The sequence below is a fragment of the Zingiber officinale genome, chromosome 9B, assembly GCF_018446385.1.
Source record: "Zingiber officinale cultivar Zhangliang chromosome 9B, Zo_v1.1, whole genome shotgun sequence".
In the NCBI taxonomy this organism is placed as follows: domain Eukaryota; kingdom Viridiplantae; phylum Streptophyta; class Magnoliopsida; order Zingiberales; family Zingiberaceae; genus Zingiber; species Zingiber officinale.
Window position 1 is genome coordinate 110,287,359 of NC_056003.1, and position 15,062 is coordinate 110,302,420.

A 15,062-nucleotide genomic window follows, 5' to 3' on the forward strand; every position below is an offset into this window, starting at 1 on the left:
TTATGCATCACATACACTCAAGCAATTAATTAAATTATTTGTGATTAGTCATGGCCCTACTACGATCTTCTCAAGCCAATGAGAAGATCGGATGGTCAACCTAAGGTCAACAGCTTCTCAAGCTCCTCCCTTTGACCACCTTGTGTTGCTCGCGCCCTCCTCGTGACTCCGTCTCGAGTGGACCTTCCACGGCTCCAATTTTGTACATTACAATTTTGAAACTCTAGTTACATTCGAGTCTAAACTAATTTACAACAAGAATATAAAATAGAGAAAGGCACAACGCGCAGGTCGCGAATCAAATATACAACACGCACATCACATGACAACACGCAGGCCATATTATGAATTACAACACATTTCAATCAGATTGGGTCTTTTTGGGCCATGACCATCACAAATTATACATAATTCTAAATTATGTAATTTTCATAATTTTCTGTAATTTTAATACTATTTTTTTACAATTTTTATAAGAAAAAATTCCCGACGGTCCCGTTTAACGATTTTCGGGCGCAATCGCGGAACGAATCCCCTTACGGGGCCAGGGGCAACGCCCCTACCCGCGATCTAACCATCGCGAGTGCTCTTTAGCGATCCTACAGCGCCTTAGCCCACTGTCCCAAAAAGATTTGGGGCGAAACCTTGCCATTTCGGAGAAATCTTCTCGGTAGTCGAAGCCTACAAGTGTCGAAACACTTGTATTTCGCTTCTACGAGAAAAATACACATAAAAACCATAAAAACCTAAATTTACAGAAATTTACAGAATCTACATTTTTCATAAAAATGTAAACTAAACTCGTACAAGACTTCGCACGTGGCTCTGATACCACTGTTGGGTTTCGGGCCGCGAAAACCGTTTTTTCGCGTCGCGGAAACCCCGAAAGCCCCGTCACCGGATCCGTGCAAAGTAAAAACTTTCGAAAACATTATGAGTATGAGTTTTATGCTTAGTTCTAAACTAGATTTACAAGGAGAAAACCTTTTACCCTTAATGCGTGCCCTTTACGAATCCCGCTCGTCCAAGGAAGTGTCAGATCTCGAGATCGTCAAGCGTACGATCCTATAGAAGTATCCACACGAACAAATGGGTGGAGAAAAACTAAACAAAGGTGTGCTAGCACCCTTGATTAGTCACGACAAGAGGAGGAGAGGGAGAGCAAGAAGAGAGAGCAAGGAAGAAGATGGAATGAATATCCCTTGAATGAAAAATCAATCTCATTCAACACCATAAGTGGCCGACCACAATGGGAATTGAAACCCCCATTCTCATTTAATGTGACCATTAAAGAGATTTGTAACCTCCATGAGGTGGCACACACATGTGCTAAACATGATGATGTGTAACACCATTATTGGCCACTTAATGTCAAGTCACAAATGATGTGGCATAAAGTCAAGTCAAACTTGACTCTTCCTCTTCCTCTCAAGTCAAGTCAAACTTGACTTAATCTCTCTCATGGTTGATTTAATCCAACCATTTAATTCAAGCCAATTTAATATAATGAATCTAATTCATTTAATTAAATTGATTCAATGAGTCATAATCTAAATTAGACTCATTGAACAGATGAATCAACTTGAGTCCAACTCAATTAGCCCAATTAGGATTACTCTTAATCCAATTTGATTCATCACATGAATCTAATCCTCTTGGTTCATCATATGAACCTAATCTCCATCTAATTGTCCTTAGTGTGTGACCCTATAGGTTCTTGTAACGTTGGCAATGCCCCTAAACTCATTTAGGAGCATAAGTAATGAGCGGTATCTAGCAACACATCATTACTACCCAAGTTACAAGAATGTTGAGATCCAACATCACCTTGTGACTACTAATTGTGACTCCTCACAATATATGACAAGTGTCCTTCTATCCTAGACATCTAGATTGATCAATATGAGGCATAGATCATGTCATCCTCTAATCAATCTAAATCTTGAACTCCAAGTAGACTCACTCGATCAAATGAGCTCAATATCTCATATTGACTCATTTGGGCATGGTCATGCACTTCGTGGTCTCACTCTATCAAGAATACCGATGTCACTCCCGTCATATAGGAGGGATAAATCTCATCTACATCACTCACATCCCTCCGCATAATTTGTTACATACCCAGTAATCGCCTTTATAGTCCACCCAGTTACGGGTGACGTTTGATGAAACCAAAGTACATAACTCCTTATGTAGGGATCCATGGTGACTTCAAGTCTAAGGACTAGTAGTCATACTAATAGCCACATGAGAAAGTATATGACACTCATATAACCATCCATGATACTTTCTCATGGCGGGTCATTCAGTATACATTCTCCAATGCATACCCATGTGTCAACTTGATATCTCTATATCCATGACTTGTGAGATCAAGTCATCGAGTTGACCTACATGCTAGTCTTATTGCATTAACATTATCCCTGAATGTTAATACTCGACTAGGAATGATTAAGAGTAGTATTCCCTATATCATCTCACTATCGATTCAACCAATTGATTGATATAGGTAAGAACCTTCTACTTAAGGACGCTATTATACTTAGTTTATTTGACACCAATACAAGTAAGTATAATAACCAAAAACAAATGCCTTTATTTATATAAGAATATGATACAACAAGTCCATAATATAATCATCAAATGATTGGCTCTAGGGCTCTAACTAACACTAGGTCGATCAATAAGTTTTAATCGAAACTCACTGATGGACCTAAGTTATTTGGATTTCTGCAAACTTGCATCCATCCAATAGGGTTAAGTGATAGGAAAGTAGATATGATGTCAAATATTGATTCTGATTATAGAACATTGTGGGCTTGAAGTGGGGAGACCAAACCCAACTTGGTCCTATTCTACTCCTAGAATCAGGATCATATTGGGCCTATAAGAGTATACTAAGACCAAGTTGGGGTCTAGTTTTCTCTCAGATCAGGTCCAGAGTATTTCTTGATCAGAATCAAGATTTGATATCATAGCTTCCTTCCTCTCACTCAACCCTATCATATGAGTGTAAGTTTACAGAAATCCAAATAGTTGAGCTCATCAATGGATTCTTGTCAAAATTCACTGATCGACCTAGAGAGCTCAAATTGCATACATTTTAGGTCCTGTGAATTTTTTTTGTTGCAAGGGGCACCTTTCATTACTTATTTTGGGCTCCCAGAGGTGCTCCAACATTATGTTAACTTTCAATTAGAATGTTTCAGTCTGGTCTCCTAGAAACTAGGACCACATTAGGCCTGATCTGAGAGTAGACCAGGATCGATGGGTCTGGTGTGGGGAGACTAGACCCAACTTAGTCTTGGTCTACTCTTAGATCAAATCCAACATTGTCTAGTCTCCAGGAGACTAGACCTAAGCATTTTAGCTGAAAATTTTTTTCTCCTTAGCACTACTAGCGAAGCCCGAAAACAATAAAGGAGGAGCATTTGGACTCTTTGGCACTTCAGAAACTCACAAGACTTGGAATGGATGCAATAAAAATCTCTAGATTGATCAATGGTTTTTTATCAAAAGTTACTGATAGACTTAGATTATTTAGATTTCTATGAATTTACAATCACATGAAAGAGTAGAGTTTAGAGAAAGTAGAAGATTTGATGTCAAATATTGGTTGTGATTTTAGTAATTAAATTATAAAAATAAATTCAAATTGTATAAATTGACAAGTGAGAGGAATGAAGAAAGAGATTTGGTTTCCACGATTGAAGAGAGAATGAGGGAAAGAGATGTTGAGGTTGCATGCATCCGAACAATCGAAATTATTTTAAAATTTAAACATTTCAAATGTGACTCGGATACATTGGAAATTAATGTGTGGAAAATTAATGTTGGCGGGAGTGTTAGAACGGTAAGGCCACCCAAATTAGTGTGTCCTTTGGTCATTCTCAAAGTATAGTGCGTGATTTGGGATTTTCCAAATTTGTGTGTGCCCTTTGGAAATTCCCATTCTAAATTCGGTAGTGTAAATTGAGAGCATTAAAACTTTAAATTTACAAAAGTTTGATAAAATTTATCACAAATTAATTATAAGCTCTAGGATAATGACACACACTAACCAACACCACTAATGGATTCTTAAGACTCTCCTGATTCGAAAAATATTAAAATTTTGAATTTTCGAATGGTGTAGGTCAATCAACCATTTTCATCCGAAACTAGATGATGGACTTAGAAATTTTGAATCACTTCAAACCAAAACCAATGTACTCCTAGAAACCTCAATGTATCAATGCCATCATATTTGAATTCGATAACGTAAACTGAGAGTATTGGTAAAGTAAAAATTTAGAGATGTGCTCTCAATTTAATTCACTGCTCTCAATTTACAATATTAAATTCATATTCAAGTGGATAAATATGTTAAGGATATTTCTAAAAGTATATTGGTTTTTGTTTGGAGTGATTCAGAATTCTCCAAGTCTATCAGCCACTTTTGGATGAAAATTGACTAATAAACCTAGGGAAAAAGATGAGGTGTATTTGGGAAATATGTATGATACATGATTTAAGTATTATGAAAGTTCGGTACATAATTTAAGCAATACTGAAACTTACGTGGTTCAGTAAAATACCATTTTTTATTTTTTATTTAACAATATCCCACTCCATCAATATTTTTATAAAATGATATAATTATCTTTCATTATACAATTTAATATTAATTATTATTGACTATCACATGCATTAAATCCTGAATCGTATTATAGTAGTTACGATTTTGTAGCTGTTATTAATATTATAGTAGCTACAATTTCATAATTACTATAACTCATATTTAATCTGTTTGAAAATATTCATGTTATAACAATTACTGTTTCATAGTTGCTATAATGTAGATTCGATTTGTTCGCCTACTACATACATATGTTGTAATAGTTACAATTTTTCTACTTATTCACCTAACATTCATATAGAAGTTACGAAAGCATAGTTAGTACAATGTTATAGCAACTATGAACCGAAGCTGCTAGAATGCAGATTTGATCTATTCACTTAACATTCTTATTGTACCAATTACAACTCAGACTTATTATGTTCAGCAACATTCATGTTGCAGTAACTATGAAACTATAATTGCTATAATATTTATAGTAGCTACGATTTCGTAGCTATTATAACGCATCTGATAGATTTATTATTTAATATTTATGGTAAGAGAAAATAATATCAAATAATAAACTTGAGTATAATTAAATCATTTTACTGAGGAATTGGGATTGGAAGGTACATTTAATATATTGTTATATAAATATAGTTTTCAGTAGTATTATAGCAACCATTAATTATAGTAATTTCACTATAAAAAGATGGTGGAATACTTTTAATTTTTTTTAAAAAAAATATGATTCTAATAATTAAAAATACTTTTTCCCCATAATTTTAATACCTTGAGCTCGAGATTCCTATAAAAGAAAAAACATTTATCAAACATGGAGCTAGTTATTATTTATCATTTTAATCATTTGAAACATCAGTCTCCCTCAATCTACTCAACACACATAATTTTTCTAGTTCGCTTCTTTTGTCGATCAATCCCGTCCAATTCATAAGCCCATAAGCGCATTTGATTACTAAATTTACTCGATCTATGCCCCATTAAACTTACTTCTCGTTGACCTTGTTCTAACTTTCCTTCAAGATTAATATTTAAAATTTACTTTATAATAGAACGTAAAAATCTTTCTTGGTTCGTTCACATATTTTGATCGAAATTTATTGATAAATTCATTTTAAGTTTGTTAGGTCAATTAATACATGTCAATCAAAATTTAATAATAGATGTAAAAATGAAAGTTGTTGCATGTAAAAGAGAGAGCACTAAAAAAAAAATTGGTCTTACCGATGGAATATTCCGTCGTAATTTTGTTGGTGAAGAGATTTAGGGATGGAGTTATGATGGAAAACAGTTTATCGGGAGTTGATTCATCGGAAATAATTCTACTGACGGAATATAGGGTGTGTCTGTAACTACCGACGGATATAGCGTTCCGTCGATAAAAATTACTACCAAAAAAAAAATTTCGTAGTAAAGTTTACTCACATAAACATAATTTCCATTGGTAATTATCAACGGAAATAGAGTGTCCGTTGGTGATGTCATTTGATATTACTAACGGAAACTATATTTTCCATCGGGAAATATCGATTTTACTGACGAAAAAACATAGTTTCCATTGATAAAATTTTTTTGATATTTACTGACGGAATACAGATTCCGTTAGTATTCCATAATAGAAAAAAAAAAATTCATGAACCATTTATATTTAGTATCTACCTTGTTACAATTTTCATAAATATAAAGAAACCATCACATACGATGGCATTTCATACATTTACATTTATACAATTAAATTTCATACAATCCATATATAAAAATACATGTCATATATCTTCACAATCCATACATACGTTTCTTATTATCCATATATCACAAACACAAATAAACTAACATTTATACAAACAAGCATACTAAATTATGAAAACACTATAGAAAGTATCTAAATAGCTAATAATTACAAACATATAAAACAAACAAAATCTAAACAAATCATAATAATATATAAAAAAAAACTAAACTATTGAAATATCCATGAATAGATCCATATATAAGATAGTAATAGAAAACTTACAAAAAGTCAAATATGAAGATTTCTTTCATATTTATGTTTAATTAAAAATTTTGCATATATATATAACTAATTTTGATATCTAAATAGAAATAAGTAGATAATGATCATCATCAATATGTTAATAGGCCATGATTCTGAAACATATAATAATACAATAGTTAGAAATGAGCATATTAGAATATCAAAACAGAATAAATATATTTTACTAGGATAAATAAAGAAACTAAATTTTAGTTGAATAAATCTCAAAAATAATTAATCGCCACAATCTAATAGGTCTTGAGTCTCCTATAACTCAAAACCATATGGTGTCTGGGACTAGGTGAAATTAGCTTCGACCGCTTACATATGGGCTATGAGAGCCTCATGATCGACTCTCCTCTATTCATCAACAGCCCTCCTCCTCTCCTCCGTAGCGATAATCCACTGATTCATCCTCTGATCCAATGAGGCAATTTGAGTACGAAGTTCTTGATTTTCCCGTCTTAAAGACTGCACCTCAGTAGAAGAAGAGGAAGAGGAACTATAACGGCCCCTAGGAGTCCTCAAATGATCAATTGCAACCTTGTCCTGAAAGCCAAGGCCTAGAGGGTAGAGTTTTGTATCCGTCCACCGATAACATTATAATAAATCTCATTAAGCATCTAGGTGGATAGAGGTTGTGACCTCCCCCCCTTTTTTCTGGTGGATGAGATGTCTGAGTCACTATATTTGTCATTTAATCCTTTATGGAAAAATATAATATGATTAATAGTTAATTTGATCACAATTACTAAAGTTAATCAAGATTAAAATAATTAAATATAATAAAGTTAATGATTTTAATTATATGACCTAGGATTGAGAATCGACAAATGTGTCATCCTTCTTATGAGTCTTGAGAAATACCTTCATACAAGTGGGCTAGCGGGCTAGTTCACGTTCCTTCATATACAAATAATTTGGGACAAAATTATTAAAGTTTGGTAATAAATATAAAATTTTCTTATATAACTTTAAATTAAGTTCACCAGATTCATGGCATGCTCAACAATAGATCGGGATCCGGATGTATGCAGAGTAGTTTCAGTGCTGAGGCCACCTAGCTTTGTCTTCCTATTTGCTCGTGCCTTTTCAGCATTTGCTTACCACCTTTCTGCAACCCAGGTGGTCATCCATGCACTCCATATCTCGGCTGACACATATGCTGGTTTGGTGCCCTTCTTTCTCATGTAATAAAGAAGATCTCTATAAAGTTTGGAACAATAATTATTCCAAATATCTTTAAATTGTTCCTCGTGACCAGTTGAATAAAAAATTTAGTATATTAAAGGATAAATATATTATAGAATACAAAATATATTAAATTTACTTACTACAAATTCATTACAATAAAATGTCTTCGTCTCCTAGTTTACATACCTCAATGTAATACCAGAAGCACATACTCTTTCTTTAATTTTCTAGTTATATAGGTGGCAACTCGGTGGTCATCTAGAATAAACCTGTATGAAAAAATATTAAGGTATGAGAAATATATGAACTTAAATTACTAATAATAAAAAATACTTACGAGTCTCTAACAACTCAAAGCACCTTGTAGTCACCGAGTGCTACTACCTGATATTGTTCTACCATAATAATGTCTGCAAAATAATATTACAATACATAATAATAATGTTTACTAACATGGTAATATAAATACAAAACAATATAGAAGTATGATTTACTTTATTAACAATAATGCTAATATTTAACCATCATTAATATACCTTAGACTAATCAGCATTAACAGTTTCTAAGAAACTATATTATCTTTTATGTTCCAACCAAAAATAATGAGGTCTAAAATTATCTTAGATGTAAAATAATAAAATGACTACATCATGTTATAAATCTAAATACTAACTTAACATAAATATTGTTTAATAAATTATACCGGAAAATGAGTAGTCTAGATGGAGACAAGCAACAAAAATAGTAATCTACAAAACAAAAAATAATTAGGTAAAATTAATCACAAAGAATGACAAGCTAGGATAAATTCACTGCAAGACCAAGTTGGCGCTCGAACAAGCTGTCGGCCGCGTGCTGGCAAGCGGCCACGCTGCCAATCGCGGCAACAATTGGTGCCCAGCCAAGTTGTGTCCACCCATGCTTCCGGCCGTGAGCTGGGGGCCAGCCAAGCCGCCGAACACGGTCGGCCAAGCTGGCAGCTGCAACCTAGCTACCAATGGCGACCGGTACAGCCGCTAGTCGCGTGTTGGCAGCCAACACAATTGCAAGCAGCATGCTGTGCCAGCCACAACTCGCTGTCGGCATCAGGAAGAGGGAGAGAGATGGGGGAGGAGAGAACTCACCAAAAATCACCAGAGTGGATAGAGATTGGGGATCGTGCGCGTGAGGAAAATTATGGGGTCGTGCCCTAGAATTTTATTCGAACTTACAGACGGAATTATGTTTGTCGAGAATTCATTTGTAATTATTGATGGAACTTAATATCCATCGGTAATCCCTATATTACCGACGAAATATGTGTTCCGTCGGTAATTGAAGACAGAAAAGTCATTCCGTCGGTAATTTTCATTTGGTATTACAGACAGAACGACTTTTTCGTCAGTAAATACCGACGAAAATAATATTTCGTCAGTAAAGTTATCGATAAAGCTAGGATTCTCAAGTTATGACTAGCCCTACCAACGGAACTTTATGTCCGTCGATAATTACTAATAGAATATTATTTCCGTCGATATTTACCGACAGAAATTTATTCCGTCGATAATTTTTTCATATTCTGAGATATTCTTGGAGTGGAGGAAAGAGAAGAGAAAGTGAGCTTTGACAAAAGGGTAATAAAACAGAAAAGAAGTGTGCCTTTTGAGCATTCTAAACTTCAGTGTGCCTTTTGGACCAGCCCAACGCTTGGATGTGCCCTTTGAAATATTGTCATTTTTTTGTATCATTCTTAAATGTATGTTAGTCGACTTTATTCAACGTGCATATCGTGAATGAAGTAGATTTTGGTTTAATTGAAAAAATGATTGTAGCTAAGGGTGTGTAAGGAGTTACTATAAAATATGAGTATAAGTAAACCTGTCAATTTGGATTGGACTTGTCAGATTGATCTGACCTGTTAAATAATTTAAACGGATTGAATTAAAATTTTATCAATTTATTTTAAGTCGAGTCCAGGCAAGTCAATTCGAATGAGTTGCGGACCCAGTCAGGCCAGGCCATGGTGGGCTCAAGTTGACCTGCAGATTGAGAAAAAAAAATATTTTTCTCAAATTTAAAATTAAAATGAAAATTTTAATGGGCTCATAGGCTAGCTTGACCCGCCTAATCCGCAATCCAAACTTGAAATTTTCGATCTTTTCTATTTTTTTTTTTATTTTTTAATGAATTAGTGGATTGACTCACATAACTTTCAATCCGTCTTGAATTAGGTTGAGCTAAAGATTTTTGCCCCGCCCCGGATTGTCACGTTTGACAGCACTAGTCCCAATGTTTTATGATTCATGCTTAATGGTGAAACCTAAACCACTTTTCAAATTGTTGAACCTAGTCCACTTCTATTTTAGCATATATTTTGTTTATGCATAAGCAATATTAGTATGGAAGAATCGTCAACCATGGACGTATATAGTTTGTATATGAGTACTATACAACTAAAAAAGAATATTAGATATGAATTAAGGATATAAGTAGTTTGTATAGTCATATATTTGCTTAAGTTGGATAGCATGAAATAAAGATAAACCCTATAAAATCTTTCACCTTGAAACGAGGTCACGGATAATAAGAACTAATGAGTGGGATTGTCAGATATTCAAAAAGATTGCAGAAATCCGAAACAAGTTGATTCAATCGGACGGACATGTTAGTGCCGCTATTCACCTACTTGGGAGCAAATATATAGCAAAACCATACAACTTCTATAAGTCGAAAGGAGTCAGACAGATCTAGATGAGCATGAAAGAGATCTAGAACCCATGGGCCAGGTACTTCTCAAGTGCTCTTTCGTTCTATGATTGGAAACAAAGGTGTGACTGCTTACATTCAAAGAAATGGAGGGCCTATATATATGTGAGTTTTGCGACGAACAGATGGAGACTATGGAGCACCTGTTTAATTTTTAGATGCGATATTGGTGGAAGAATATGGAGGTAGCTAGGTGCAGATCGATGTCCAACAGATCAATCTAATCTCATCGCCAAGGTGCTGTGGCACCACCAAACACTATAATTTGGGCTGACACCAAATGATTTTTCTCTCAACTGATTCTTCTCAGTGTTTCTTGATAAATTCTCATTAATCACAATGACTAGAACCCAAGAACTTCCTTGTAATGATCTCCTGGACTAGGAGAAGCACTTTGCATTCTATGGAGAATTCCGCAGCAACCCAACCAATGTTGTGATCCACACGTCCATTTGGCCAATATTTTACACATTTGTGAAATGTTATTTGTCTTAATTCTTCAAGTCTCCTTTGTGAAATATTATTACATTAATCCTACTGGTTATTTGGCTTGATGGATAATTGAGTGCAGAGTTTCTTCTTGCGCCTTAATGTGCTTTGGCTAATGCCGGGGCATTATTAAATTTGAAATCATGATCACATATATGACCTTGAACAATCAACACTCTAAATAATAGCCGATGCACATCGCAATCCATACCCTAATAATCCTTGCAAATCTGCCAGTACGAATCTATGTCAGACCGCAAGCAGATCTGACCTGAAGATACAATGTCCTTTGGACTCAAACTAAATCCTTATGGACTTAGAAGTATACGAATTCAAAATTACATGAAATCAGAAGTGCACGGACTCATAAGTACATCAACTCAAAAGTACACGGACTTGGAAGTGTGTGAATTTAGAAGTGTAAGAATTGGGAACATCCCCCTTTGGAATATCCCCAAAGAAATCTAGCGACCAGAGTACCTTCTCGAGTAAACCTCTTCTAGTTCTTACTTTCCACAGTACTTATGACATAAGAGCATCCCTTCTAGGGGACAACTTGTCGCCCAGGCCAACGAGAGCATCCCTTATTGGAATATCTCCCTTGGGTTCTCTCCCCTCCAATTATTTTACTTCATCAGTTTTATGCACATCTCTCTAACTTGCAGTCCGACAAAAAATATTATTTACCATGTCATGAGAATAGTCCTACTGTGAAGACATCTCCCTTGCACTTCGTCCTTCTAGCTATCAACCGAGTTACTCACTCCAACTCTCTTTGAGTTTGAAGTCCCTTGCACTTCATCCTTCTAGCTATCAGCTGAATTACTCACTCCAACTCTCTTTTGAGTTTGAAGTTCGAGTCCACCAAAGAATGTAGTCAGCCACCAACCAAGTTGCACTCTCCAACTCTCCTTAATTTTGAAGTCCAAGTCCACAAGGAATGTCGTGATCCATCTGCTGAGTCACTCTCCCCAACTCTCTTTGAGTTTGAAGTCCAAGTCCACCAGGGTTGGCGCTAGTCAAGCTTGAGATCAGTCCTTGAAGAAGATTTCTCTCTCGTAGTCCAACTCTTTCCACTGCTCTGCCTCTTCATCTACGTTGGCTCTCCTAAAGGCAGCATCCTCATAGCTAGACATGTGGTGAATCCAGGGATATCATAGAAACCCTTGGGGTAGTGGTAGTCGGCTGGCTTGGAGGTCAACAACAAAAGAAGTACCCGTCACATTATAGGATGTCCCATATATGAAATGACAACTATCATTCCTTACATAAAGGTTGACTTATACCTATCCATAGCATGGTGAATCCTAGATGTCCGAGCATGCCTCTAACATGAAGTAACAAATGCTTTATGCATGAAATGGTACCCTGACCATACTTTAGAAATATGAATTGACATGGGTGCTTGAGCACACAAAACCAAGCTCTATTTCTATAAAAGGCATATAAAGTTCATTGAAAGGGGGCCCCCTCTCTTATCCTCTCAAGGCCACTTTGCCAAACAATTCGTTATGAATAAATATAGTGGTTTAATCAAGTCAAACAATGTTCTTCTTCTTCCATTTCTTCTTCTACTACTTCAGTTCAAACCCATCCTACAGCGGAAGGCATTCTGTTCCACGACTATGTTCCATTGCCTACAAAAGCCCTTCCTCTAGCGGAAGGCACTTTGTTCTACTGTCTGCTAAATCCTTTCCTCCAACTGAAGGCATTCTACTCTACAACTCTGTTCCACTACCTGCTAAAGCCCTTCGTATAACGGAAGACATTCTACTTCACAACTCCTCTCCGTTGCCTCTTAAAATCCTTCCTCCAGTTGAAGGCACTCTACTCCACGACTATGCTCCACTGTCAGCTAAAGCCCATCCTCCAGCGGAAGGCACTCTGCTCTACTGCCTTCTAAATCCCTTCCTCTAGCAAAAGACACTCTGCTCAACAACTCTACTCAGCTGCTTACTAAAGCCCTTCCTCTGATGGAAGGCACTCGATTCCATAACTCTGCTCCACTGCCTACTAAAGCTCTTCCTCCAACAGAAGACACTTTACTCCACAACTTTCCTTTGCTACCTGTTAAAGCCCTTCCTCCAACTGAATGCACCCTTCTCCCTAGCCTGCTAAATTCCTTCCTCCAGCAGAAGGCACACCGACTCTCTAAAGCCTCCACAACTATGCTCCACTGTCAGCTAAAGCCCATCCTCCAGCGGAAGGCACTCTACTCCACAACTATGCTCCACTGTCAGTTAAAGCCCATCCTCCAGCGGAAGGCACTCTGCTCTACTGCCTTCTAAATCCCTTCCTCCAGCAAAAGACACTCTGCTCAACAACTCTACTCAACTGCTTACTAAAGCCCTTCCTCTGGTGGAAGGCACTCGATTCAATAACTCTGCTCCACTGCCTACTAAAGCTCTTCCTCCAACAAAAGACACTTTACTCCACAACTTTCCTTTGCTACCTGTTAAAGCCCTTCCTCCAACTGAATGCACCCTTCTCCCTAGCCTGCTAAATTCCTTCCTCCAGCGGAAGGCACACCGACTCTCTAAAGCCCTTCTTCCCGCGGAAGGCATAATGACACTCTAAACCCCTTCCCCTAGGGAAAGACACACCAACTCTCATAAACCCTTCCCCTAACGGAAGGCACATTAGCTCTCAAAAGTCTTTCTTCCTGTTAGTATTAGTCCTAGTACCAATTATGAGATGGTTGTAAAATCCTTTTTTTGTATCATATTTCATTATTAATAAAAGGAAAAGTTTGTTATTATATTTATTTCAATTTAGTACCGAATGAATAAGTATAATAATGTCCTAGAGTAGGAGGTTCTAATCTACAACATATCAATTGGTTGAATTGATAGTGAAATATTGTAGATATACATAGAACACTAATCTTAATTATTACTAGTCAAGCATTAATATGCAAGGACAATATTAATGCATTAAGACTAGCATGTAGGTTAATGGATGACTTAATCTCACAAGTCATGGATATGAGATATCAGGTTGACACATGGGTATATATTAGAGAATATATACTAAATGACCCGCCATGAGAATGTTTTATGGATCATTATATGAGTGTCATAAACATTCTCATGTGACTATTAGTATGAATAGTCCTTAGACCTGAAGTCACTAAGGTTCCCTACATAAGGAGTTGTGTACTTTGGTATTGACAAACATCACCTGTAACAAGGTGGTCTATAAAGTCGATCACTGGGTATGCAATTAGTTATGCTGAGGGATGTGAGTGATGTAGATGGGATCTATCTCTTCTATATAACGAAAGTGATATCTGTGGACCCCTTGATTAGTAGGACACAAGAAAGCATGGTCATGCTCAAATGAATCAATATGAGATATTGAGCTTATTTGATTGAGTGTGTCTACTTAGCGATCAAGAAACACGAAGATTAATAAGAGGATGACATGTTCTATGCCTCATTGATCAATCTAGATATCAAGGATAGAAGGATTGAGTCATACAAGATAATAGACACGGAAAGGTTAGGTCGTATCTCGACATTCTCGTCACTTGGGTAGCAATGATGCATTGCTAGATGTCACTCATTGTTTATGTATCTAAAATGGTTTTAGATAAATTGTCAATGTTACGAGAGCCTATTGGGTCACACACAAAGAACATGCTGATTTAGAGATGGATTATGATGTTAAGTTTAATCTGAATTATACACATTGTGTTAGACTCGAATGAATTTGGATTAGACTTATTGAGTAATGGGTTAGACTCATTGATTTATTGGGTTAATGATTTATTAGGCTAATAGTTTATCCAATATTCTAAATCCAACCCATTAAGATTAATGAATATTAATAGATATTAATAGATATTAATATATTATCATTAATTAAAAGGAAGATCAAGAGACAAAAATATTTTTGTATTCATTGGATGAATATAAAAGTCATTTTTAAAAGTAACATTTAGGTGAAGTAAACCTTTTTGATAAAGTAACCTTTTGG